This window comes from Portunus trituberculatus, chromosome 49 (assembly GCF_017591435.1).
Source record: "Portunus trituberculatus isolate SZX2019 chromosome 49, ASM1759143v1, whole genome shotgun sequence".
Lineage (NCBI taxonomy): Eukaryota > Metazoa > Arthropoda > Malacostraca > Decapoda > Portunidae > Portunus > Portunus trituberculatus.
Genome location: NC_059303.1, coordinates 9,152,860 through 9,177,859, shown reverse-complemented (window position 1 = coordinate 9,177,859; position 25,000 = coordinate 9,152,860). Strand labels below are relative to the sequence as shown.

The following is a 25,000-nucleotide window of genomic DNA, read 5'->3' as shown; positions in this document are numbered from 1 at the left end:
GTTTTCAATGCTGCAGTGGGACACATTTTTAATTTAATGAGAATGATTAGCGAGGTTTTTACTTTCTTAATTTCTTTCTTTTTCTTCCTTTTCTTTCCTCCAAATAGGACTCTAGTAACCAAGCGACCTGTCGATCCATGCGACGCCTTGGTACCTTCTAGCCACTGATCTGAACAATAATATGTCGAAACCAGAGGTAATTGGAGATTGACATGAAGAGCGACGGGCGAGCGGGCGGCGGGCGGCGGGCAGGGGGTCGGGAGGGCGGCGGGGCAGATGAGGCTAATGATCAACCCATTGGTGGACTGAGCCCCATTGAACCCTTTGTGGCCCTTGTGTTGCCGCAGCCGATACTAACGCGATACTGCCGGGGCGTGTTTAGTCGCCTGTCGGAGGAGAACAGTTGGTAGTTCCTTTTTTTCTTATCCTTTCAGTTCCTCGTGGCGATTATAACATCGATGATTTTTTGCTGCCTTTGATTTTTTTTAGTTCGGTTCATATATCGTGGCTGGAATGAGGTTTTATAATGCAGTTCATAACACAGCTGACACATCACTCGTTTTTTTTTTCTCATATATGAAAGGGAGATATTTTTTTAACTCTCTCTCTCTCTCTCTCTCTCTCTCTCTCTCTCTCTCTCTCTCTCTTACTCACAGCTTGCATATTTAACTGACTTTAAAGAGCGAAAATGCTTAAATTATCATTCTAACACAAAGAAAAACATAAACAATACCTAATCAAAATATTTCCCTTTTTCTTGCCATTTCTTGCCTTACTGATCGCCGGACTTACATACCACGCCACAAAATCCAACATGAAAGGCGAAGCAAATACCTCCCCGCAAAAATAGCACAGACTCGTGTTTTCACTTCTGTGTGTGTGTGTGTATTTAATTGTTGGTCTTGCGGCAGACTGTCATGTGGTGCTGTGAGAAAAAGTCCTCCGCCTGTCCTCATGTTGTCTTTCATTAGGAGAGGTAATACTGGTGCCTTGTTGGTGGCTGGGTGGGTAGGTGGATGGGTGGAGAGAGAGAGAGAGAGAGAGAGAGAGAGAGAGAGAGAGAGAGAGAGATTTTGGGTGTGTGTCCTCGATTAACTTGATTAAAAAATGTAGGAGCTTTATAAGAGCTTTCTTTTATTAAAACGTACACATATAGATAGACTATACGTATAGAGACCGAAATGGAGAATAGTGAGTTGTTCCTATCCATAAGATTAATATGAAATTGAAATTACTTCGTTTGTAAATATCAATAGTAGCAATTTTTTTTCCTTAAATGCTTTGAAAATCATAACTTATTTCTCTGTTAAGACTATTTTCTTATTTTCAAAGGATGGTTTTCTGTAAATCAGTATCATAAAAGAAGACACCCAGAGTAGGAAGGCTGTAGCAAATGGTGACATGGGCGAGGGAGGGACAGGATAGGTTCTCAGAGGGCTGAGTTGGCGATGAGGGTGGCAGTGACATGACGGCGGCAGAAGATGTGGTTTTCTGTCAAAATCAATTTGCATGTTTAAGGAGACCGACGGCAGGTAATGGTATAATTAAAGGAAAACGAATGTCAGCCGTCAGAGAGAGAGAGAGAGAGAGAGAGAGAGAGAGAGAGAGAGAGAGAGAGAAAAAACTGTGACCGCCTCGTCCTTCAGCCTCACGTTGAGATCTAAAGGCGACACAAACTTTGGCCTGCCTCCTTCTGTCACCCCGTCGTCTCGCCACACTTCAGCCCGCCTCTCGGCCCCTCCTCCCGTCATGGGGCGCGGCGAGGGTTGGCAGCCTCAACCCTCGAGAACAAAGTGTAGCTGCGGATTCTGTCACCCACTCGTCCCCTTTCGCTGCAGGAGGGACGGAGGTGACGATGGTGGTGGAGATGGCGGTGTTGGTGGTCCATGGTGGTGTAGTTTTGTGGTAAATGAGGTGGCACTGGTGGTGGTGGTGGCGGTGTTGATGTGTCTAGTCTTAGCGATATAGAAATTATGTAATAGTTTTGTGGTAAATGCAATGGATATAAATTAAAAAACTAAGCAGTACAGTACTAGGAAAGGAGAGTGAGTATTAATTCATATTCTTTAACTTGACTTATTGAAATGATGGTAAATAGTATCGGCGGAAGTTTAAGGTAATCTAGTGAAGGAAGAGCTGTATAAGATCATTAATTTAGTTTTCATAATTTCTAGAAGTCGTTAAGATTGATTTCGATGTAAAATTCAGGTTATTAAAAGGAGAATAATCCAAATACCAGTTATAACAATGAGAGAGAGAGAGAGAGAGAGAGAGAGAGAGAGAGAGAGAGGATGTTAATTCACCTTTTTATTCTTTTCTTTCTATTCTACACCAATATTTTCAAAGTCTAATATATAGTATTGGCGGGAGTTTAAGGTAATCTAGGGAAGGAAGAGCTGCGTATATAGTCTTTGGTTTAGTTTTCACAATTTTTAGCAGTTTTTAAAGTTGATTTCGACGTAGAATTTAAGTTATTAGAATGAGAATAATCCAAATACCAGTTATAGCAATGAGAGAGAGAGAGAGAGAGAGAGAGAGAGAGAGAGAGAGAGGATGTCAATTCGCCTTGTTATTCTTTTCTTTCCATTCTACACCAATATTTGCAAAGTCTACTATAGAATATGCTCGTCTTACGTATACATTACTTTGCAGTAGAACACGGAAATCATCGTTTAAGAATTTCTCACATTTTTGCACGTAATGACCTTAGCATTTTCTCATTTTTACACACTCTGCGTGATAAAAGCCTTTCGCGATATGGTTAACGCTCCCTTCTCTCGTTTTTCTTGAAGATAAAAGTGTATTTCTGTACTGCATGGATGTGTGTGTGTATTCTATGCTCTAAATGGCTTGCTCTTTCCTACAGTGTGTGATTTTTCAGTGAGCGAAATGTGCATTGACTAAACACCCAAAAATTGTGTATGTGTGTGTGTGTGTGTGTGTGTGTGTGTGTGTGTGTGTGTGTGTGTGTGTGTGTGTGTGTGTGTGTGTGTGAGAGAGAGAGAGAGAGAGAGAGAGAGAGAGAGAGAAAAAGAAAAAGAAAAAAGAAACAAAGAAAAAAAAAGAAAGAGAAAGAAAGAAAACACACACACACACACACATACACACACACCTGCCTAACTACACCCTCGATCACGCCCTGTTTCTGCGATTCGGCGGCGGCGAGTGGGTGGGGGGAACGGGCAGGGTTTTGTGGGACGGGGGGCTGGCTGGGGGCGGCTCGGGGAAGAGGGAGACGCGTGCTCGGGACTGCGTGATTTTCGGCAGCGGATTTCAGCGGCGGCGGGAGGCATGACCGCGGTGTTTGGGTGTGCCGGAGTGCGTGGCGCCCTAACACTGGACACATTTACTCTCCCGCCGATTAGCTGTTTGCCGTCCTTTTTACGTGTGGAATCGGTTCTTGCGGATCTCTGCCAGCGTGGGGGGAAGGGGAGCGTGTCCACAAAACTGGTGTCTTTGAACCGTCACGCGGCTGCCTCTGGTCTCCTCTATCCAGTCCAGTCCAGCCACCCCCTCACCTCCTCTGTTTTGCTTCTTTTTGTTGCGAGTGTCTTTTTTTGTTCTTGTTCTCTAGTTTTCTTTCTTTTTTTTTCTTTTTGTGTGGTATTCTGTTATTTTTGGGTGTGTATTCAAGAGTTTTTTTTCTTTATTATTTGTTTCCGTAGTTTAGGTTTTGTTTGGTGTATCTTACTTTGTGCTTTTTATAGACTTCTTTTAACTGGACTTGTCTATGTGGTTTAGTATTCCTGCAAGTGGGTTTATATAGACTTTGTTCTGTTTTTCCCTCTTTAGAACATTACTTCAGTGGAACCATGCGTGCTTTGGGGTCTGAGGGGTCTCCAAATGCACGGGTTCGAATCCTGTCCACGGTCCGAGTGTAGGGTGGGCTTCCTCACTCGGGGCAACAGTTTCCTAGCGGGTGGGCATTGAGATAGGAGGTACCCCAAAATTGTATCCTCTTTAGCCCATAAATTCCCGTGAAAAAGCACACATGGTATAAATAAAAAAAAAGTATATAAATCATTGCTTATCGTATATCCATATTTCTCTCTCTCAATCATTCATACCTTTCTCTGGTAAACTCTGGAACTCCCTGCCTGCTTCTGTATTTCTATCTTACTACGATTTGACTTCTTTTAAGAGGGAGGTATGAAGACATTTGTCCCAGACTTTTGGTTAACTCTAATAACCCTTTAAGGAATTGGCAATCAAGTGTTTTTGTTATATTTTTTGTTGCCCTTGGCCAGCTTCTCCTCTTCCATGAAAAAAATAACAAGCTGTAGCAATCAAATTTGACTCTAATACTGTAACAAGCAGCTTCTGGCCACAAGATCATACAAAATACATAGAATGACTTTCTGATTATTCTTAACCCCTTGATTACAGTGAGGCGTTTCCATACTCATTCTGCTTACAATTTGTGATTTAGTATAGCTTCAGAAACTTATGTAGGGGATTGAAATAGCGAAGACTGTGGCCATCAATCTTCTGACCTCCATAGACCCTTCCTAATGTAAATAATCTTATACAAATCTTAAGGCAAAATTGTGTCCCAGTTGTGGTTAAAATCGTTACTACAGGAGCCGCTAGTGTGTCTCCTGTATTTGTCCTCAAGATCAATATATTACTGTCCATGTTGTCATCTCTCGTCTCCCTCGCACACCATAACTCGATGCTCCGTCTTGGCTTAACAGTGTGTCACGTACCCATAGACGCCAGAGCTGCACGTGACTGTCTGGCTATAACTGTCTCGTCTTAACTGATCTCTGCGTCTTAAATGTGTGTTTTGCTTTAGCTGACTTACTTCTTATTGTCTGGTTTTAATTGTCTTGCTTCAACTCATTTGCTTTAACTGTTAATTGTTTTGTTTTCACTATTTTTGGCCTGTCTTAATTGCCTTTGTCTGGTCTCAGTTATATTGTGTTCACTATCTCGTCTTATTAACTGTATTGCCTAAACCCTTTTGTCGTAATTGGTTCTTATCTTGTCCTAACTCTCCTGTTTTAACTGTCTCGTCTTATCTGTCCTACTTGAACTGTCCTGTTTTGACAGTCTTCATTGTTTTGTCCTGATTCTTTTACCTTAATTGTATGTCTGAAATGCCTTGCTTCAACTAGTTTGGCTGAACCTTCTTGGCTTTACAACTTTCAAATCTTGCCTCGTGTAGCTCATATTTTTTTGTTTATAAATTCTTTTATTCGTTGAGATTTGAAGCATATTTGATTTTTGCTATTTTCATTTCAACATTACCAATATTTTACGATATTTTACAACAACATAACCTTAATTGCTTCAGCGCCACATAAATTTTGTCAGAATCACTTCACTGCTCTTCTTGTCTGAACTTCCTAACTTTATCTTACTTTAACTACGTGTCATGGCTGTATAGATCCAAGGATTGATCACTTTCCATCTCCAGAGAAAAAAATGATTTGAAATACATCCGCCACAGGGGAAAGCGTTATTTGAAATACTGCGTCACAATTCACGTACAAGTCTGACTATCTAGGGCTTGATGCTTCTGCCAGGGCCTAGTGGGTCAGCTGAGGCCGCGTCCTGGGTCCAGATTTAGTGGGGCGGGAGAGCTGTGGTGACGTCACTACTGTTTACAAACAAGCCTCTGAAACCTAAACAAATTTGCCCCTCCTACTCATGGTCGTCCCTAGAATCGACCTGGTAACTTCCCTGCGTTCGGGAAACCTGGGGCTGAATGCTGTTAAATGTTGTGTGTATGTGTGAAATGTGAAGTTGTAGGTGTTGTAGTGAATGTCGCAGTGATGGTAGTGTCAGTAACAGTAGTAACATTAAATTAAGTGGTTCTAGTAGTAATAATTTTGTAGTAGTAGTAGTAGTAGTAGTAGTAGTAGTAGTAGTAGTAGTAGTAGTAGTAGTAGTAGTAGTAGTGATAGTAGTAGTAGTAGTAGTAGCAGTAGTAGTAGTAGTAGTAGTAGTAGTAGTAGTAGTAGTAGTAGTAGTAGTAGTAGTAGTAGTAGTAGTAGTAGCAGCAGCAGCAATAGTAGTAGCAGAGCAGAAGACAAGAGTAACAGTGGTACAGTAGTAGCAATAACACTTACAATATTCCCTACTCCACCGTTCCCCTCCAAACACTTACAATTCCCACCCTCAATCCGCCAACATCTCGTCTCCAGTCCCCAAGGCTCCCCGGGGACGCGAGATGAAGCGAGGAATGGGGCAGCGGGGCATCGTCTCTTATCGTCTGTACATCCAGGCTGAGCTCATTACACAGCCACGTGGGCCGCGACACACATGGGGCCGTGAATGCTTCCGATCACTATCTCGGCACATCGTCGCCACAGTGATTGAACAGTATTTGAACCCTTGAGTCCTGAAGGAGGAGACGCTGGGCAGGAAGCAGCGGGAGGGAGTAGTTGTGGTGCTTCCAGAGGGCGCGAAAGTAGTTGGAGTCCTGGAAGGTGGTCTAGCAAGGTTCTGGATGTTTGGAGTTATAGATATGTGATTTATATAGCTATAGGCGTTTTCTTATTGGGATTTGGGATTTGTTTGCTATTTAGTGCAGCGATAATTAAGTCACATTCCATTGACTAGGTCATGTGTGGTGGTATTTTTCCTATCTAGAATCTTAAGGGAAGATACATGTGTTATATAATGAGTGGGAAATATATCTAAGGAAAGCGAGTCTAATGCTGCGAGGAAAGGAAGAAGTAACATTCGCAGTGGAAGAGGAAGTATTTTTGAATGTCAGCGTTTAACCTCTTCAGTACTAGGACACATTTTTACCTTGAAATTTGTGATGCACGATTAGATCATTTTATGGAGGTCTATGGAGGTCAGAAGATTGATGGCACTGTCTTCACTATTTTAATCCCCACATAGTTTTTTTGAAGCTGTATAAAATCACCAAATAGCAAGCAGAATGAATATGGTAACGCGTCATGGTACTGAAGGGGTTAAGGAAGTGAAGAGAATAGTTGATGATATTGAAGAAAAACGTAAATTAAACCTGAGTCTCTGTGTATCCCCCAGCAGTCTTCTTTGCGAGGTAGAAATGAAGGCGAATCATTTACCTTCCTACTCTAATTTATCATTGATCGATTGCAAGCATGTGACTGAGCTGCTTTCTGAATCCAACCTTGTGATTAGCGATACATTTTTAACCCTGTACTTACGTAATTATTTGTGCATGTGCTTGACTTTTTACTAATGACACCGGACGTTTATGCTGATTAATGCCACGAGGACGATGGCTGGTTGCTCGGTAAGGTAATGGATAATAGACGTGATGTCTCGTCCCGACTTAGTACCCTATCTGTCTCCATTTGGTGCCCAGTCTGTCTGCGTTTTGGTGCTTAGCTTCTCCCAGGCAGGTCAGTCCTCGAGGCAGTGCTGCATGTGGCTGTCCACTGGCTCCATCTGATGCTTTGTGTGTCTACTTGTGTGTGAGTGTGTCGATTGCTTGTGTTTTTTGTTGTTGTTGTTGTTGTTGTTGTTGTTTTCCTTCCTTCTCCTTAATCTTCTCCTTCTCTGTCTCCTTCTCTTCTTGTTCTTTCTCTTCTTCTTCGTTATCGTCATCTTCATCTTCATTGTCCTCCTCCTCTTTTCTTCCTCCTCCTCACCTTCTTTAACTATTCTTACTACTACTACTACTACTACTACTACTACTACTACTACTACTACTACTACTACTACTACTACTACTTTACTTATGCAAGAGGAAAAGCTGGCCAAGGGCAACAAAAAATGAAAAAAAAAGGCCCACTGGATTGCCAATTCCCTCAAAGATAACAAGAATTATCCAAAAGTCAAGGACAAATGTCTTCAAACCTTGATACTTCAACCCCAAAAATTAATCAAGAAAAAACCACTGATACTTGAAAAAAAAAAAAAAAATCCTAACAGACAACCAGTAGCATACCTCCATTTTCCTTTTCACAATACCTTCCCGTTTACCTCCCTTTCCCATTCACTGCACCTTCATCTCTCCCGCCTAGCACTCCTCCATACACTCCTCTTACCCTCCCCCTCTCAAACACGCGTCTCCCTTCACCAAGATCATAAATTTCAGCCGAGTGGGAAGACTAATGCTTGTGTCATGGCCGTGAAATGACCGTCCTTCTGCCCGCGGCCGCCACTTCTCTTCTGTAAGCTCGGGGGTGTGGTGCGTCATTTGTAGCGCCTCCCGAACGCCTCCTCCTCTTACAGCAGGCTTAGAGGAGGGTAGAGGTGTGAAAAATGGCTGTAGGATGGACAAGAGGTGGAAATTCGTGTCCTGTGCGTGTCTTTAGTGACTTTGCATCTGTGGTTTAGAGTTTCGGGACTTTTTATCATATCGTTTTTCGTCCTTTATGCTCTCTCTCTCTCTCTCTCTCTCTCTCTCTCTCTCTCTCTCTCTCTCTCTCTCTCTCTCTCTCTCTCTCTCTCTTCCATTTCTTTTTCAGTTACTTTCCTAATTTCTGCTTTTTTTCCATCTCTACTTTCTTATCAATTTCTTTTCTCTATCTTTCACCTTTCTTTGTTTTGCTTTGCCTTCCTTCCGCACCTCTACCCTCCATAACCCATCTCTCTTCTATCTCCTTATCTCCCTCTCTAACCTCTATTTCTCTTCATTCTTGTACCTTTTCTTCCTCTCTCTCTCTCTCTCTCTCTCTCTCTCTCTCTCTCTCTCTCTCTCTCTCTCTCTCTCTCTCTCTCTCTCTCTCTTTCTTGTTTTTATTTATTTTTTTTTCTTGTCTCCATTCCCTATTCCTTCTGTGTATCTTCCTGTCCTCAGTATCTTGTCTCAGCTCCCCCTCTACCCCGGCCCTATGTCCCCTCCCCCCCTCAGTCTAATTGTTGTAAGAAGGTGATAAGAGTAACTAACACGGCATTAAGGACTTAACCACCTCGTCCTAGCCACCCTGTAAGCGGCCGCCAGTCAGGTTGGATGCCACACAGTGACATTCATTAATTTGGGGTGACACCCGCATCATTAATCATGGAAGTGGGCGCGGTGGTCCTCCATCACTCCCTCTCCCCCTCTCTCTCTCTCCCTCTCCCTCTCTCTTCTACCTTGTCCTCCTCCGTCCCTCCTTGAATGGCTCCTCCTCTCCTCCTCCTCCTCCTCTCCTCCTCTATACTCCTCTCCTCCGGTGACTGATACGCGCTTGGTTTGGTTTGCTTTTAAAGATAAAGTGTGATCAGTTGTTGAGGCTTAGCTGTGTGTGTGTGTGTGTGTGTGTGTGTGTGTGTGTGTTTGGCTCAGAAACGCTTGTTAAAATGTGGTAGTAGTAGTAGTAGTAGTAGTAGTAGTAGTAGTAGTAGTAGTAGTAGTAGTAGTAGTAGTAGTAGTAGTAGTAGTAGTAGTAGTAGTAGTAATGATACCAGTGGTAGAAGGAAGAATAGTTGAAATAATGCTAATAGTAGTAGTAGTAGTAGTAGTGGTAGTAGTAGTAGTAGTAGTAGTAGTAGTAGTAGTAGTAGTAGTAGTAGTAGTAGTAGTAGTAATAGTAGTAGGAGTAGTAGTAGTTGAAGTAGAAGTTGTAATAGTAGTAGTAGTAGTAGTAGTAGTAGTAGTAGTAGTTATAATAGTAACATTAGGAGTACAAAGTAACATGAAACAGACACAACTGTTGCAGCTGCGCGAAAGGCAAATTTTAACGATACAATCATGAATCCATAATTGCCTTATCATCTACATGTATACAAGCATGGGACACTTTCTCTAGTCAATGATATTTACTTTTCAAACATTTCCTTTCACTCTAAGCCTGTTTCCTTCTCGTTATTCCTTTCACCAACGCACCCTCGGCGCTCCCTACACCTAATCCATTACCTTAATCCATTCACTGATCCATTTGAATACGTTACCTCCAGGACACTTCCAGTCTGTCACACCCCTTTTTTCACCCCGCTGCGACCCCCTGCGCCCCTTCACTCCCTCCCCCTTCCCTCAAGCTCTCTCAAAAAGCCATCCGTCAAATGACAGCTCGACCACACATACATCACTTTGCAAATATGAATCCATTCCCGAAGTCAAAATACTCACAGCTAATTGTCTCCGAGGGATGATTAATGGCGGAGTTGGTATCCTCTGTCGCTCCAAGAGTGGGGGGCGCCTACCTCCTGCTGGCGGGGGAAGGAGTAGGGGCCGTGGGGGAAGCGTCTGGTGTGGTCTCAAGTTGCTGATGGTCGTGTCTGATGCTGTCCATAGGAGTCCGCCGCCCCCACCTCTTCCCTGATCCTGGCCCCCCCTCCTCTCTCGCTCTTCCTTCCCCCGCCCCCTGGAAAGCTGGAAGGAATTTATACCTCTCAGATCTGGAGTTTTGATTTTCCGTATATTTCTGTATTTGCTAATTAAGCTTTATTAGATATAATTATTTAGAAAAATCTATCGCTTAATGAATCTAGTTAACTTTAGCTAAGTTTAAAAGATTTCCTATGTAGTTTAAGCTTTGTTACTATAAATAATTATGACCATTCAACTCGTATGTATAGTAATGTCTTGCTTAGGAGATTCATTCAGTGATGGTTGTGTCGATTGTGACGATAATGACAGCAGTACAAAGGAGGAATGGAGGTCTAAGGGAATAAAAATACTAACAACTCTCGCTACTTTTAGCTTCGGCAGTAATGGGGATGGCGATAGAAGCAACGTGGAAGAAAGAAAAATGGTAACAATGAAGGTGATGATGGATTAACGATCGATAGTGAATGCTTGGGATTGAACGCCAGTATTGGGAGCTGAGTGGCGCTGTGCTGGGCCTGTAATCATGACGCGGTGATGAGGGAGGTGCTGAGGGTGCTACGGGCGGAGAAAAATTGAACAGGAAGCAAGGAGGAAGAGAAAAGAGTGGATGGATGGGACAGGACAGGACAAGGAAGCATGGGACGTAACCTTATTCTGAAACACTTCCGCGCCACACCTTCACTATTTTCAAGAGGCACTAGATGAAATGATACGGGTTTTTAAGGATGTTTCTGTAATTCTAGTGACATGTTAACAAGTTTTCTGCATTATTAACAGAAAAAATGTTCTTTAGAACTTGACTAACCGTCTCTGTGACCTTAGAAAGTTGTCGTAGTGAGAGAGGGAAACGTTTCTGAATAAGGCAGATCCGAAATACTAAGGAGTTGTCTCTGATAGGACCGAAGGATTGAGGGACAAGATACCAGAGAGCGACGCTAACGGAGGTAAGGCGTGAGGAGTCCCAGCATTGCATCTTTAGGACTCCAGGCGTGAAATGAGACTGCTTGCGACCTTGACTCTTCGCATGATCATATTTGTAAACTTTCGTCGTTCGTGAAGTTGTTAGTGCTTGCTTTGTTTACACATAGAGTTGCTTTGGTCTTCTAATGGATTTTTACAGGTTTTGCGGTGATGCAGGTGTAGATATTGTGTTCTTGGTGTTGGTGATGTTTGGCAACCTTCCCAGACGCCCAGGGTTATAAAAAGAGGAGAGGGGAGAGAGAGAGAGAGAGAGAGAGAGTGAGTAAAAAATAGTCACCTTCAGGAACACATGAGCTTTAAATGATAAAAAAGAGGCGACACACATACAGGCAGAGAGAGAGACACACAGGCACTCCACCACCACCACCACCACCACCACCACCATCACCAATGCAATCATCACCAACCATGACATCACCAGCCGTCACACCTGCGTCCAGCCGTCATCCTCACCTGCACCCTTCCATTTACTGTCTGGTGGGTGTACATACCACCTCATCTCGTTTCTTTTTATTTTTTCCTTTCCTTCTCCAGCCTTCCTCGCCAGACGAGACGCAGACATCACAGTGTTTCCATCTCAGCTTCATTTCGACTGCTACAGTTTTAAAATTTTCTCGTCTTTTGTGTCTTGTTTAACTAATCGCAATCAATACCACTCATTTGCATTATCAACCTCATTCTTTATTACCAAAAATAGAATAATTTACCTCCATTACTTTAAAAATAGCAAAGAAAAATTTGTAATGAAGTCTTATGTAATAACTGCCCGGCTAGCTCAGTCGGTAGAGCACGAGACTCTTAATCTCGGGGTCGTGGGTTCGAGCCCCACGTTGGGCGAGGTGAAGTTTTTACATTTTTTGGAGGGTCGCTGTGGTGCAGTAACGCGTACCACTGATTCAGGCTATTCAGTCGCACTAGTTCGAATCTTGGCCATGGTCCGGTGCTTGGATGGGCATCCACCCGCGAGTAACGGTTCCCAAATGCGAAGTCATGGTCATCTCATAGCACTGTTGTAACCTTGGTTCATCACGGAGATCAGGACGTGAATGAAAGAAGGAACACTTAATGCCAGATCAGTACTTCTCAGGGGGCATGGTCAGGCTCCTTCACACTAGCTTCAAAAGGTGTATGCAGTGTGTATGAAGTGTATATAGGCACCGCAGGAGGAGGATTGTGCTGCCTTTCTATTTGTTAGTCAGATGAGACAGCGGCGTGGGGAACGGTGCGGCGTTGTTATCACTGAAAGGAGCGTGATGTGAAGCATAATGCAAGGACTCGAATTTTCCCATTTGTGAAAAGACGTGATTTAGAAGAGGAAATAAAGTGTATGGTGAGTAAGCTTTGGGGAGTCAATGAAAATATATAACCATCGAGGATGAAAAGAAAATGGAAATGAATTTGGCAGCAAACATTGGGTCAGCTTCAAGACATTTATCAATTTTTGGCTAATTCTTTCGGACATGCAAATGGACTGGTAACTTAGTGGGCCTTTTTTTTTTTTTTTTTTTTTGCGTTATATGTTTTCCTTGGCCAGCTTTCCCCTCATACATAAAAAAGAAAAAGCTGATGTGATATATATGTATATGTCTCTATGAACTTAAACTTTGACTTATTTATACATATATTCATTCATTCGTCCATTCCTACACACACACGCACACACACACACGCGCACACACACACACACACACACACACACACACACACACACACACACACACACACACACACACACACACACACACGATAATTCAGTTAGTACCTTAAGCTTCTCAAAATATATAATAATTTTGTTGAGGAGTGCATGTCACGTGTCTACAACAGCAACAGCATCACTTAAATTCATCAGTGTACAAGTGTAGGTTGGGCTTCCTCACTCGGGGCAACGGTTTCCTAGCGGGTGGGCTTTGAGATAGGAGGAGGTACCCACAAAAAGTATCCCATTTAGCCCAGAAATTCCCGTGAAAAACCCGCATGGTGTGAAAAATAAAATAAATAACTCTGAAAACAGCGAATATCAAACAGTAAAGCCAGGGGTGGACGGGGGAGGGAAGAGTTGCCCACCGGAGGGAAGATACGCATAACAGGAAAGAGGAGGAGAAAAGTGAGAGGGAGGAGGAGAGAGCTTCCCATCGCCCGTAGCGGTGAGAGTCGTACTTCCGCGTGGTCCCTCTCCGCTCTTGTTTAATTAACGTGATTGTCATGCAGACTGCTATGCTCTGCTACCTCTCCCTCCCGCCTCACCTTTCTCTCACCTCCTCCCGCCTCGTCTCCCTTTCATCTCCTCCCAGCCGTCTCGTGTCTCTCTCACCTCGTCCCTGAGCTATATTTCCCTCCCATCCACTCCTCCCAGCCTTCCCTCCCATGCAGCCTTCCCTCCATCGCGCCTTGCATGTAAACAAGATCCTGCCGTGTATAATTTCCACCTGAATGTTTCTCGTTACCAAAACAAAGGTATGGAACTGTGTCAGGATGTGCATGTTATTTTTCTCGTCATGAATAGTGTTAAGTAAGAGAGTAGTCGGCTTCCTCGTCATTAGTATCAATAAATGCACCGGTAATTGCTATGCACGCGCGAGGAGGGACACGAGATGCATCATTCCACATGTCAGACACGAAAAATTGCAACCTCACTGTAGTTGTTAGAGAGAGAGAGAGAGAGAGAGAGAGAGAGAGAGAGAGAGAGAGATCACTAACCACTTGACCTGCTGCTATGTGATTCCGGAAGGAAGGAAGGTCCCACGTCGCACGAGCTCTTTCTCCTCCTCCTCCTCCTCCTCCTCCTCCTCTTCCTCCTCCTCCTCCACCTTCTCCTCCTCCTGCTCCTTCTCCTCCTCCTTCTTCTCCTCCTCCACTCTGAATCCCGCTCCACGCACCGCCACGTCACAGACCGCTATCGAGGAGCAAGCATAGACCAGCCCGTCACTCCACACGTCATCGGCATTGTATTAACTACCTCTGCTCGCGTCTCCCTCGCCTCCGCTGACACGTACACGAGCCATTACTAAATATTACACCACTCCACTCCCTCTCCCCCTTACAGACAGCACCCCCTCTACCTTTGTACCGGTACTTGGCGCTGTAGCAAGCCCTCCTGTGTGCAAACTCCCTCGCCCCATTATGCCCTGCTAATAAGCCAGCCACTTGGCCTGCTCTGGTCGACACCGCGGGACCACCTCGCCACACCAGCGGGCAATACACGTTATCTCAAAACACGCGTGACAGCACCTCGCACTTGAGTCAACACTTATCTGCCGTGTAAGACTCCTCGAGGGATAAGATACTCGCAGCATTTTACAGGGTGTTGGCGGGCCCGGGATCACACAGGCTCTGGGTCGTGGCCGCGAGAGACGTGAAGGATCCTTGACTCTGTTTACTCGGTCGCTGTTGAGTGGCGGTGGTGAGGCCGTGCGTCGTGTAGACCAGATCCCTGAGCACACACATCTGCTGCCGCCCTCACCGCCGCCGCCGCCGCCTCCTCTCCCGCCGTTGTTGGTGTTGTTGATGTTGATGATGTTGGTGTTGGTCTTGCTGTTACTGCTCAATCGTGGCGTTTACTGAGATGTATCTTAACTTGACCTAATAGTGTGTCTGTGTTCAAGTGATGCTATTCAGTTTATTGCTAGTGCAGCTCTTACTGCTATGACTTTCTATATAATTATTGCCAATGCGTAATTTTTCCATCCTTGAGATGATTACATCCAAGTGACGCATGTTTCCTCCTCAGCCAAGGCAATTTCTATTGATGGTCTTGGTGTAACTGTTTTCCTTGACGCGCATCACGGAGTCTGTTCTTTGCTTGACCAAATGAGATGAAGTTCAAGAGAAGCTCATCTTCCCTCGTTTACTTTGCGTGTTCAGATCACCAAAGGATCCATTATTCGACGCAGAGCAACGCATTGGTGAACGGACTGTAAAGAACTGTAATGGAGAATACTCGTCTTGATTTTTATTGTAGTACAGATGATGATATTTTGAATATTAGAGGTCGAATGTAAAGAATAAAAGACAATATTATATGAAATGCTAACGAGAAATAGATATAATTAAAATTGCGAAAGGAAAATAGAAGGAAATTAAGTTAATGATAAGTGTTATCCCAAGATAAGAACAAAAGGAGTGAATGGATAAACTCAAGAATGAAGGAGATGATTGACAGAGAAAAGTAGCAGCATAAATATGAAGGAATTGAGACAGTAAAGGTCAGTAAAGAGTAAGTGAACATACAATTTTGAACGAGCAGGCCAGATGGGTACCTGCTAGATGACTACAAGGAAGGTGAGTAGGAGAGGCTGATCGAATGGGTATATTGAAGGTGATGTAAGCAGAGTTAAGGAGGGATAGTGAAGGAAATGGGCACTGGTATAAAGTTATGGTAGTTGAATAGGGTGAATAGGGGACAAGGAATAGATAATGAGGTAAGGATAGGGTGAGGCAGGATGAAGATGAGGAGGATGAGTGGACAGGGTCAAAAGAATAGGATAAAGGGAATGGGAGGTGGATAGAGGTGAAGGAGATGAACAGACAGGGTTAAGGTGAATAGGTTAAGGGACTTGGATGAGGGAAATGGGTAGTAGGGTGGAGGTGGGTAGGCAGGGTGGAGGCGAGGGCGGCGGCGGTGGCGAGCGGCCCAAAGCTCGGCCGTGTTGGTTGAGGACAAACAGTGTTGGGTAATTACGGGCGAGGCAGCAGCCGCCCCGCCGGCCGCTGTTGACACTACCAGACCCTCCTCGCCTTGTTGCGGCGGTGTGTCTCCCCCACCGCCGCTACCACCGCCACCACATCCACCGCAACTACCACCATCTTAAAACCATTGCTACTAACTCCAATGGTCATTATGATCGTTACCACCATCCTGTCCCTCGTCGCTGTCCTGCTACTACTACAAACATTGCTACCACCACTGCTATCACTATATACTACAACCAACATTCACTAATCATCACTATCATTACTGACTCCTTTCCATCCCGTCCCTCGCCACCTCACCACCAGCCTACCAATAGACACCACTTAACACCATTTCACTTACCACCACCATCACCACCACCACCGCCACCACCAGCACCACCATCGCCACCGCTGCTCACCACCAGTACTAGGGATTGCCACCACTGTCTCTCCAGTCATCACGATAATGACTCACCACTGTTCAACATAATCCTCACCACAGCAGCCGGAGTAACCATGTTTAGTTGATACCAGTGACAACAACCACAACCACCACCATCACCACCACCGCCTCCATCACTCCTGTATATCTAAACACACTAATATTCATCAATAATTTCATAATAATGATAATAAGTGCTTCTGATTTTCATTTTCTTATTTGTTTATTCTATATATTTATTTATTTTTAGGTTATGACAGCTATCATAAGAACATACGAAAAGAGGGAAGCTGCAAGAGATCATTCTTATCACCATTACAATGAAATAAGAAATGTTAGTGATGATGATGACGATGATGATGATAATAATAATAATAATAATAATAATAATAATAATAATAATGATAGTCAACATGCCTTTTGTCCAGGTAAACAAACAACCAATCCTACTTGTTTATATAGTTATCTTTAATATTCAATTGTATCACTCAAATTTACATCTTAATATTTAATACTTAATAACCATGACCCCTCAGAGAGAGAAAAACAATAATGGTAGTAGCAATAGTAATAGTAATATAAGTAACAGCAGCATCAACAACAGGAGTAGTAATAGTAATAATAAAGTAAAGAATTTTCAAGGCGTCTTCAAAAAATCTCAAAATCACCCGCCAAGACTTTGTTCCGTCAAAATCCTCCTCTTCCTTGGTCTGGAGGGGAGCCACTCAGTTATCGCGGTGTGTGAGGGGCGTGAAGAGTCCCAGGGTGTCACTCACGGTTCACACAAGTGCTTTCTGAATCTTGACAGTGTGCAGGGCTTGCTGTAAGTTCGCCTGGTGGTGTTCAGGGGCTCAGGAATTCTCGTAAGATTGTGCAGTGGTGTTCAGTAGGTCTAGGGATTCTTTTGATAATAATAACAATAATAATAGTGAATAATAATAGTGGTTTTTATTATAATACTTTTTTTGCTCGTACAGAAAATTTGTCATGTTCTCTTCCAAGTTGTGAAAAGAGAAAGGATATCAGTTCATAAGGTTAAAATACTTTTTTCATGCATATGCTACAAGTAAACATAATAATGAACACTAATAATAGACAATAATAGTGCTGGTGATTATAATATTTCTTTTTGCTGGTACAGAAAATTTGTCATGCTTTCTTCCAAATTGTGAAAAGAGAAAGGATATCAATTCATAAGATTAAAAACACTTTTTAATGCATACGCTACAACTAAACATAAGAAAAAACATGCATCCAACTTCACACACACATAATCACACACTCTATACACCACCATTGTTTCACACGTTACATACTATTCAATACCCTACACTTGATTGAATGTAAGCCTCCGCACAGCGAGAGGAAAGGAAAGGTTCGGCCCCGCGTGGTGTTCAGTGGCTCAGTGGTTCTCGAGGCGGCGCAAGGAGGCGAGTGACCTTGGTAACCTACACCACCAAAGCAGCAAGATGGATGACACCCGCTACCCTCCGCTCCTCCCTTGCGCTCCCACACTGACTGGCCTGCATATCTTCCCCCTCCTCCTCCTTCTCTTCCTAGCCTTTATCATCTTCTTCCAACACTGTAAGAGTCTCACGGTCTGTCTTTATATTCCTTTGTATTCCACATCCTTCTCTTTATTTTTTTCGTCTTCTTCATTATCATTGCCGTCGTCAATTTGTGTATCTTCGTCTTTACATTTATTGAAAATTACGTCTCTAGATTCTCAAAATTTTTACATATTAACTTAACCTCTTCAATATTGAGACGCATTATTTTATTTGCATTAGGAAGGGTCTATGAAGGTCAGAAGATGAATGGCCAGTCTTCACTTTTTCAGTCTTCCATATGATTTTCTGAAGCTGTATAAAATGGCCTAATAGGAACCAGAATAAATATGAAAACGCGGCACGATACTGAAGGAGTTAACATTACATTTCCCCCATTACCTGAAAAAATGTCACCACCACCAACTTTACTCACCACCATCACTACCACGTCAGCCTGCCTCCCTCGTCGGCTCGTCAGGTGAGGGTGAGGGTGAGGGTGAGTCACGTCCCCTCCCCTCACCTCCCCTTCACCGTTATGTCCACCCTCACGCCGCACGCTGACGGGGAGGAAAGGAGGGAGGAGGGAGGGTGGGCGAAGATTTTCAGGTCTACGTTTTCTTTCAGACGGGAATGAAATGATATGAAAAGAAGGATTCATAAATTCTTCATTGTTTTGGTCATTTGTAAACGAGATTGGATTTAATTTGATATATTTTGATTTTTAAAAAGAATTGTGGTCAGAGGAGAAAGAGGAGAATGAATAATAAAGGAAGGTAGAAGGAAAAATTAAGACAGAAAGAAAGAGGTGGGAAAAAGAAGGAATAGGAGGAAGAAGAGCAAAAGGACAGTGGAAAAGTCAAACTAGGATAGGAAAAGAAAGAAAATAGAAAAAAACTAAAAGAAAAAGGGAAGAAAAATCACAAAAATAAGAGATAAGACTGAAAACAAAGAAGAAACTGAAGAAGGTGTATGGAGAGACAAGTAGAGAGGAGACACTGAGGTGGAGAGGGAGAGTCTGAAGTGGAGAGATAAACTGAGATGGAGGAGAGGTGGGTGGAGGCAGACTGAGGTGGAGGGAGGCGAGGATGTGGAAAATCAATATGGCGTGTTTGGGTTGGCGTGTGTGCCAATGTTTTACTGACCAGCACCTCCTCCTCCTCCTCCTCCTCCTCCTCCTCCTCCTCCTCCTCCTCCTCCTTATCCTCTCGTCTCCTTTTCTCTCTTCGTTTTCTCTCTTTCGTTTCTTTTTTCTTCTTCTTCCTCGTTCCGTGTTTAACTTTGTCTTTGTTTCACTTTCTTTCTCTCCTTCTTTCTCTTAAGTTGGAATTGTTTTCTTTTTGTTTTTATTTCTTTTCTTTGTTATTCCTCTCGTGTTATTTGGCTTCGCTATGTAATTAGATTTTTGTGCCTCTCTCTCTCTCTCTCTCTCTCTCTCTCTCTCTCTCTCTCTCTCTCTCTCTCTCTCTCTCTCTCTCTCTCTCTCTCTCTCTCTCTCCTCTCTTCTTCTTCTTCTTCTTCTTCTTCTTCTTCTTCTTCTTCTTCTTCTTCTCGTCTTTGCTTTGTAATTTGCTATATCCTTTCTGTCTTCATTCTCTATTTACTTCACTTCACTTGCACTTTCTCTTCCTCTTTCATTCCCTCACTCATTCATTTGCTCTCGCCCAGTCTTGTTCACGATGACTTTTTACATTTATTATTTGCATTTAAATGGTTAATATTTGCAATGATGATAATGTCAAGGCATAATGGCGGCGGAGGCGGCGGCGGTGGTGGTGGTGGTGGTGGTGGTGGTGGTGGTGGTGGTAGTAGTGGTTGTGATGGTGGTGGTGGTGGTCATGGTGGTAGTAGTAGTGGTTGTGATGGTGGTGGTGTTAGTAGTAGTGGCTCTGATGGTGGTGGTGGTGGTCACGGTGGTATTAGTAGTGGTTGTGATGGTGGTGGTGGTGGTCATGGTGGTAGTAGTAGTGGTTGTGATGGTGGTGGTGGTGGTGGTGGTGGTGGTGGTGGTGGTGGTGGTGGTGGTTGTGATGGTGGTGGTGTTAGTAGTAGTGTTTGTGGTGGTGGTGGTGGTGGTAGTGGTTGTGATGGTGGTGGTGTTAGTAGTATTGTTTGTGGTGGTGGTGGTGGTGGTGGTGGTGGAAATTGAAATATGAAGTGGCTGTATTGGACTATTTTTTTGTTTCTTTTATTTGCAAAGAAAGATTATAATTTGCTGATTAAATCTTTTTCTATATTTCTTGGTATCAGAACTCAGTATCTAATTACTATTTTGTATATTGCTAATAATATATATATATATATATATATATATATATATATATATATATATATATATATATATATATATATATATATATATATATATATATATATATATATATATAATAATAATAATAATAATAATAATAATAATAATAATAATAATAATAATAATAATAATAATAATAATAATAATAATAATAATAATAATAATAATAATAATAATAATAATAATAATAATAATAATGACAACAATGAAAGTAACAATAATGAATGGAGATCTTTTCTCATTACGTCAATCCCAAACACTCAACAATACTTTTGACCACCGTTACTGATTTATTAAATTTCTATATATTCATTCACTAGTTAACCAATCTATTTATTCATCTGTTCAATTACTTATTCTTATCGTCTAGCCCTTCATGGCCTCCTTTCTGCAACCTTCGCCACACTGAACACAACACGCACAGCTGAAATGGCTTTGGGAGACGCGCCCTTCCTTCCCTCGCCCTCTCTTCCCCTCCCTTCATCTCAACTTCAAGGGAGGAATGTTGGAGAAAAAGTTAGATTTTTTCCAAGAGTCAAAGTTAAATTTGTTGGGTAAGAGAACCACCTCGACTCTCCACTCATTCCTTCTCCTTCCCTTGCCCCTCCCCTCCTTTCCTCCCTCCTCCTCCTTATCTTCCTTTCCCCTCATCCATGTCCCCGTCCCCTCACTATCAGTATTCCTCACTACCACGTGATTATGCCCTCTCTATCCCATTCATATGTCCACCTTCCCCCAGCTTCACTTTACTCTCCTGCTTCTCTCCCTTTCTTCCTTCCTTAACGCACCAAGGTAAGACTGACTCAAGTTTTTCCATCTTTTTTTCTCTGTGTTTTTTTTTTTTCTATCGGTTGTTGGTGTTTGGACGACGTTGATTTTATATACACTCCTATAACATGTATCCGGATTAATAGAATGATGAAGTGTGTAAAGCTCGCAACTTGGCAGAAAAGATAGTGTTTGTCTAACCTTCCTGTGTATATTATGCTTATTCTTGAATGTTTTTTTCGTCAAACCTTCTAAACAAATTAGATAAAGTATATAACGCCTCATACACAATTTTCACACCAGTAGTTTTTAGACGCCAAAAAAAAAAACATCTTTCTCTTTCTTTTGATCTCAGTTAGTCTCCAACGTCTCATATTTCTTATCCTACGCTTCTTGAAATAGACATTACCGTACATCACACCTTCCTGTACGTCACTAGAATTTTTCTCTTCCTTTGTATTCCATAGCGTTACTCTTCATACCTACAAGTGGCATTGCGTCTCACCGTATACTAGTTAATGACCTGAATACCAGCCAACCTACATTCTCCCGGTCATTCCTGGTACTGTAGACGTAGTTTTATTTACAGAGGTCTGGGTTGGGATAGGCGGAACGTACAGGGAGGGAGTAGCGGGTCTGGGAAAGGAGGAGAAAAAGAGCAATTACATCCAGGCGTTTTTTGTGCATCGGGAAAAACCCTCATTGGAACATTCGTGATATGAGGCAAAAGTGGAGAAGAAATGTGGTGGCCGAGAAGTAATGTGGAGGTAGTGTTGGAAATATGAATGAAGATGGATTAGTGGACAGAGAGAGAGAGAGAGAGAGAGAGAGAGAGAGAGAGAGAATAACAGCTTAAAGAAAATGTGAACGACAGAAACTCACCAACTAATCAACGGCACACACACACACACACACACACACACACACACACACACACACACACACACACACACACACACACACACACACACACACCCTAAGGTACTACTCACAGCACGGTCGGCCATTTTCAGTCCTGCCTCCACCATCCATCTTGTGCAACAGTATCAAGTTTTCCTGCCTCGAGCGTCCAGTCATAATAATCGTAGCCCGCCAAACCTTCTCCCTCCTCCTTCACCACCTCCTCCTCTTCCTCCTCCTCCTCCTCTTCCTCCTCCTCCTGCTGCTGCTGTAATTGTATCGCATTACCTCCTCACCATCACCGCTACACACACACACACACACACACACACACACACACATTTTCTGGCAGGTGTGGTGAGCAGTCGTGTTAGTGAAGTGTGTGTGTGTGTGTGTGTGTGTGTGTGTGTGTGTGTGTGTGTGTGTGTGTGTGTCGCGCCTTCCCGTACACTCTCAGCCACCACCACTCCGCCGGCAGGAGGTGGGGCCAGGTCACGTGATGTAAACATTGATCCCGCCGTCGGCACAGCACTTCGGGAGAGGGAGAGGGAGGGAAGAAGGAAGGGAAGGGAAGTGGGAGGGTGTTGTAGTCCCCAATGAACACCCCACCCCCTCCTTCCCCACTTCCAATCTCACCCCACACAGAGCTTCAACTTGAGCTTCAACACCTGAACGAGAAAGAGAAGGGGAAAAATAGCGGGTTTTCTTCTCCACCTACTTATATTTTCCTCTTTATGCACATCAGCTGTCAGGGAAAAAATGACTACACGCCAGGTGAAAGATAATGGAAATAGGTATGTGATTTTCCTCTTTTTCCTTACTTTATTCCTTACTTATTCTTTACTTTCTACTCTATCAGCTGGCGGGAAAAAAAAATATCAGGGGAAAAAATATCTACACACCAGGTAAAAATGATGGAAATAGCTCTGTAATTTCCTGTTTTCCTTACTCTATTTTCCTCTTTATACACATCAGCTGTCAGGGAAAAATATGACTATACACTAGGTGAAAAATAATGGAAACTGGTATGTAATTTCTTGTCTTTCCTTATTCTATTTTCCTCTTTATAAACATCAAATCTGGGGAAATATATCTTACACACTAGGTAAAAATAACGAAAACAGATATGTAATTCCCTGTTTTCCTTTTTTTCAGCAACTATTTGACACTGTTAGAAATTCCAGCCTTATATTTGTATCTCTATTTACTCTATCTTCTTCTTCATCTTGCTTCAGTGTTCCATTTTTCTTTCTCTGATTTCATACTGTTGTGAATCTAGAATTATATTTTGGATCCTTTATTTAATTTCATGGTCACTGTCTCGAATTTGTTATCATCATCAATTGCCACTAGCTGATGAGTGCTTTGAATGTAGATAGTTTTTTGTTGACATTCTTGAGGGTTTATTTAATTCTCATATTAAAGCATTTCCAGCCATGGGGACTAAAGGAGAGATAGACATCCATATTACAAGAAATGTATAGGAGGAGATAGATAGATAACGCACCGCAGGAAGAAATGAATGGAAGGAAGGATATGGTAGAAATCTTGTGGCACTAAATGAAGGAATGTAGGAAGAGAAGCAAAGTTGTTGAAGGAGAAGAAGAAGACTAAGACAGAGGGCAGATGTGAGACAGAATGAGGGAGAAGAGGAGATAATTGGGAGAGAATAGTAGAGGTCTTATGGCTGAGCAGGCGAGATAGGAACTTGCTAGATGAATACGAGAAAGGTGAATATGAGAGGCTGATCGAATGGGTATATTGAGGGTGATGTAAGCAGAATTAAGGGTGAGTGTGATACAAAATGAAGGGAAAGAGATGAACGGATGAAAGAGAGAGAGAAGGAATAAGGGAAGATTCGAGGTAGGAAGTGAGGAGACAAAGGGAAAGAAACAAAGTAGCTGGAGATGGAGAGGGAGGAATGAAAGGGAAGGAAGCACAGCAGAGGGGAGGAAAGGACTGATGACCAACACAGTACTTGAAGCGTATATCGTCTTGGGTCTTCTGAAACACTGCACCGCCTTACTCCTTTTATGCTTCTTTATTCGTCTCTTCGTCTTCTGTATCCCCTTAATGCTCACAAACCTTAACCGTGGATCTTATTTTGGATTGTAAACTCTGGTTCTTGTTTACTTTTTAGCATTACTTCCTCTTTTTCCTTTTCCTCAGCTCGTCTCATCACCTCTCCTTTGCTTTCACTCTTCTCGTTTTCTTCTACTTTTCACTTTATTTGCTCATTTTCCTGCTTCGCTACTCGTCCTTTCATCTCATCCCGATTCTTGTTCCACTCTTCTTCCTCGACTACTTAGTTTCTTTGACTCATTTCATTCACTCCGTCTCCCTTATTCCATGTTCCCTCCCTTCCTCATACCCTCTTCTCTCTTTCTCGCCCCCTACTCTTCCACCCTCCATACTCGTCTCACCCTCTCCCTGTGTCGCTGCGGAGGCCTACAAGGCAATCTGGGAGGAGTGGAGAGGAGGACAAAGCTGGCCAGCTGGGAAGGGGCGTGGAGCGAGGCGGAGGGAGGAGAAGGAAGGGAAGGGATGGGTGGGTAGGCAGCCTTTCTTCGTGGTGATGGTAGTGTTATTGACGCCATGAATCCTACACACACACACACACACACACACACACACACACACACACTTGTTCTATCCACCACGCCTCGGTCTTATTCTGTTCCCAAGTCAAATATGAAAGCTTAGAATACTTTCCATCTCATCTACGTTTAACTTCGCTGACCATACTTGAAGTTAGCGCAGCGGGAAGGGAGCAGAGGGCGCGGGAGGAGAGGGAAGGAGCAGGAGGAGTCAGGAGTGGGGAGGATAAAGGCTCTCCCCTTCACTGATCCATCTTACCTCTCCCTATTATTCCTCTGACAGCACCAAGGGGACTTTTCACCCCAAAAATTCCGGTCCAGTTATAACTTCATAGGCTCATTGAATTGGTTGGATGTATGTACAGTATAGGCCTAAATCCACGACCTGTATAGGCTGTGTTAGGTAAGCTGCTGGTGGATTGTGTCTAAAGAGGCGAGACTTGGGGCGTATTAAGGCAAGACGGATCATCACCACTCTGTTTATCATCACCGCCACAACCACCACCCCACACCAAGCAGTAATGCATTAACATCACCACCATCACCTCCACTACTACCACGATCACCATACCACGCCAA

General features: G+C 43.2%; 1 protein-coding gene and 1 non-coding gene across 2 annotated transcripts in view; both read left to right on the top strand.

Moving 5' to 3' along the window:
• Positions 1-25,000, top strand: part of LOC123499381 (homeobox protein Hox-B1b-like) — a 51,614-nt gene that overhangs the window by 6,196 nt on the left and 20,418 nt on the right. The window lies entirely within an intron of this gene.
• On the top strand, positions 11,950-12,022 carry Trnak-cuu. The gene has a single exon. It is a non-coding gene; the product is annotated as a tRNA-Lys (tRNA).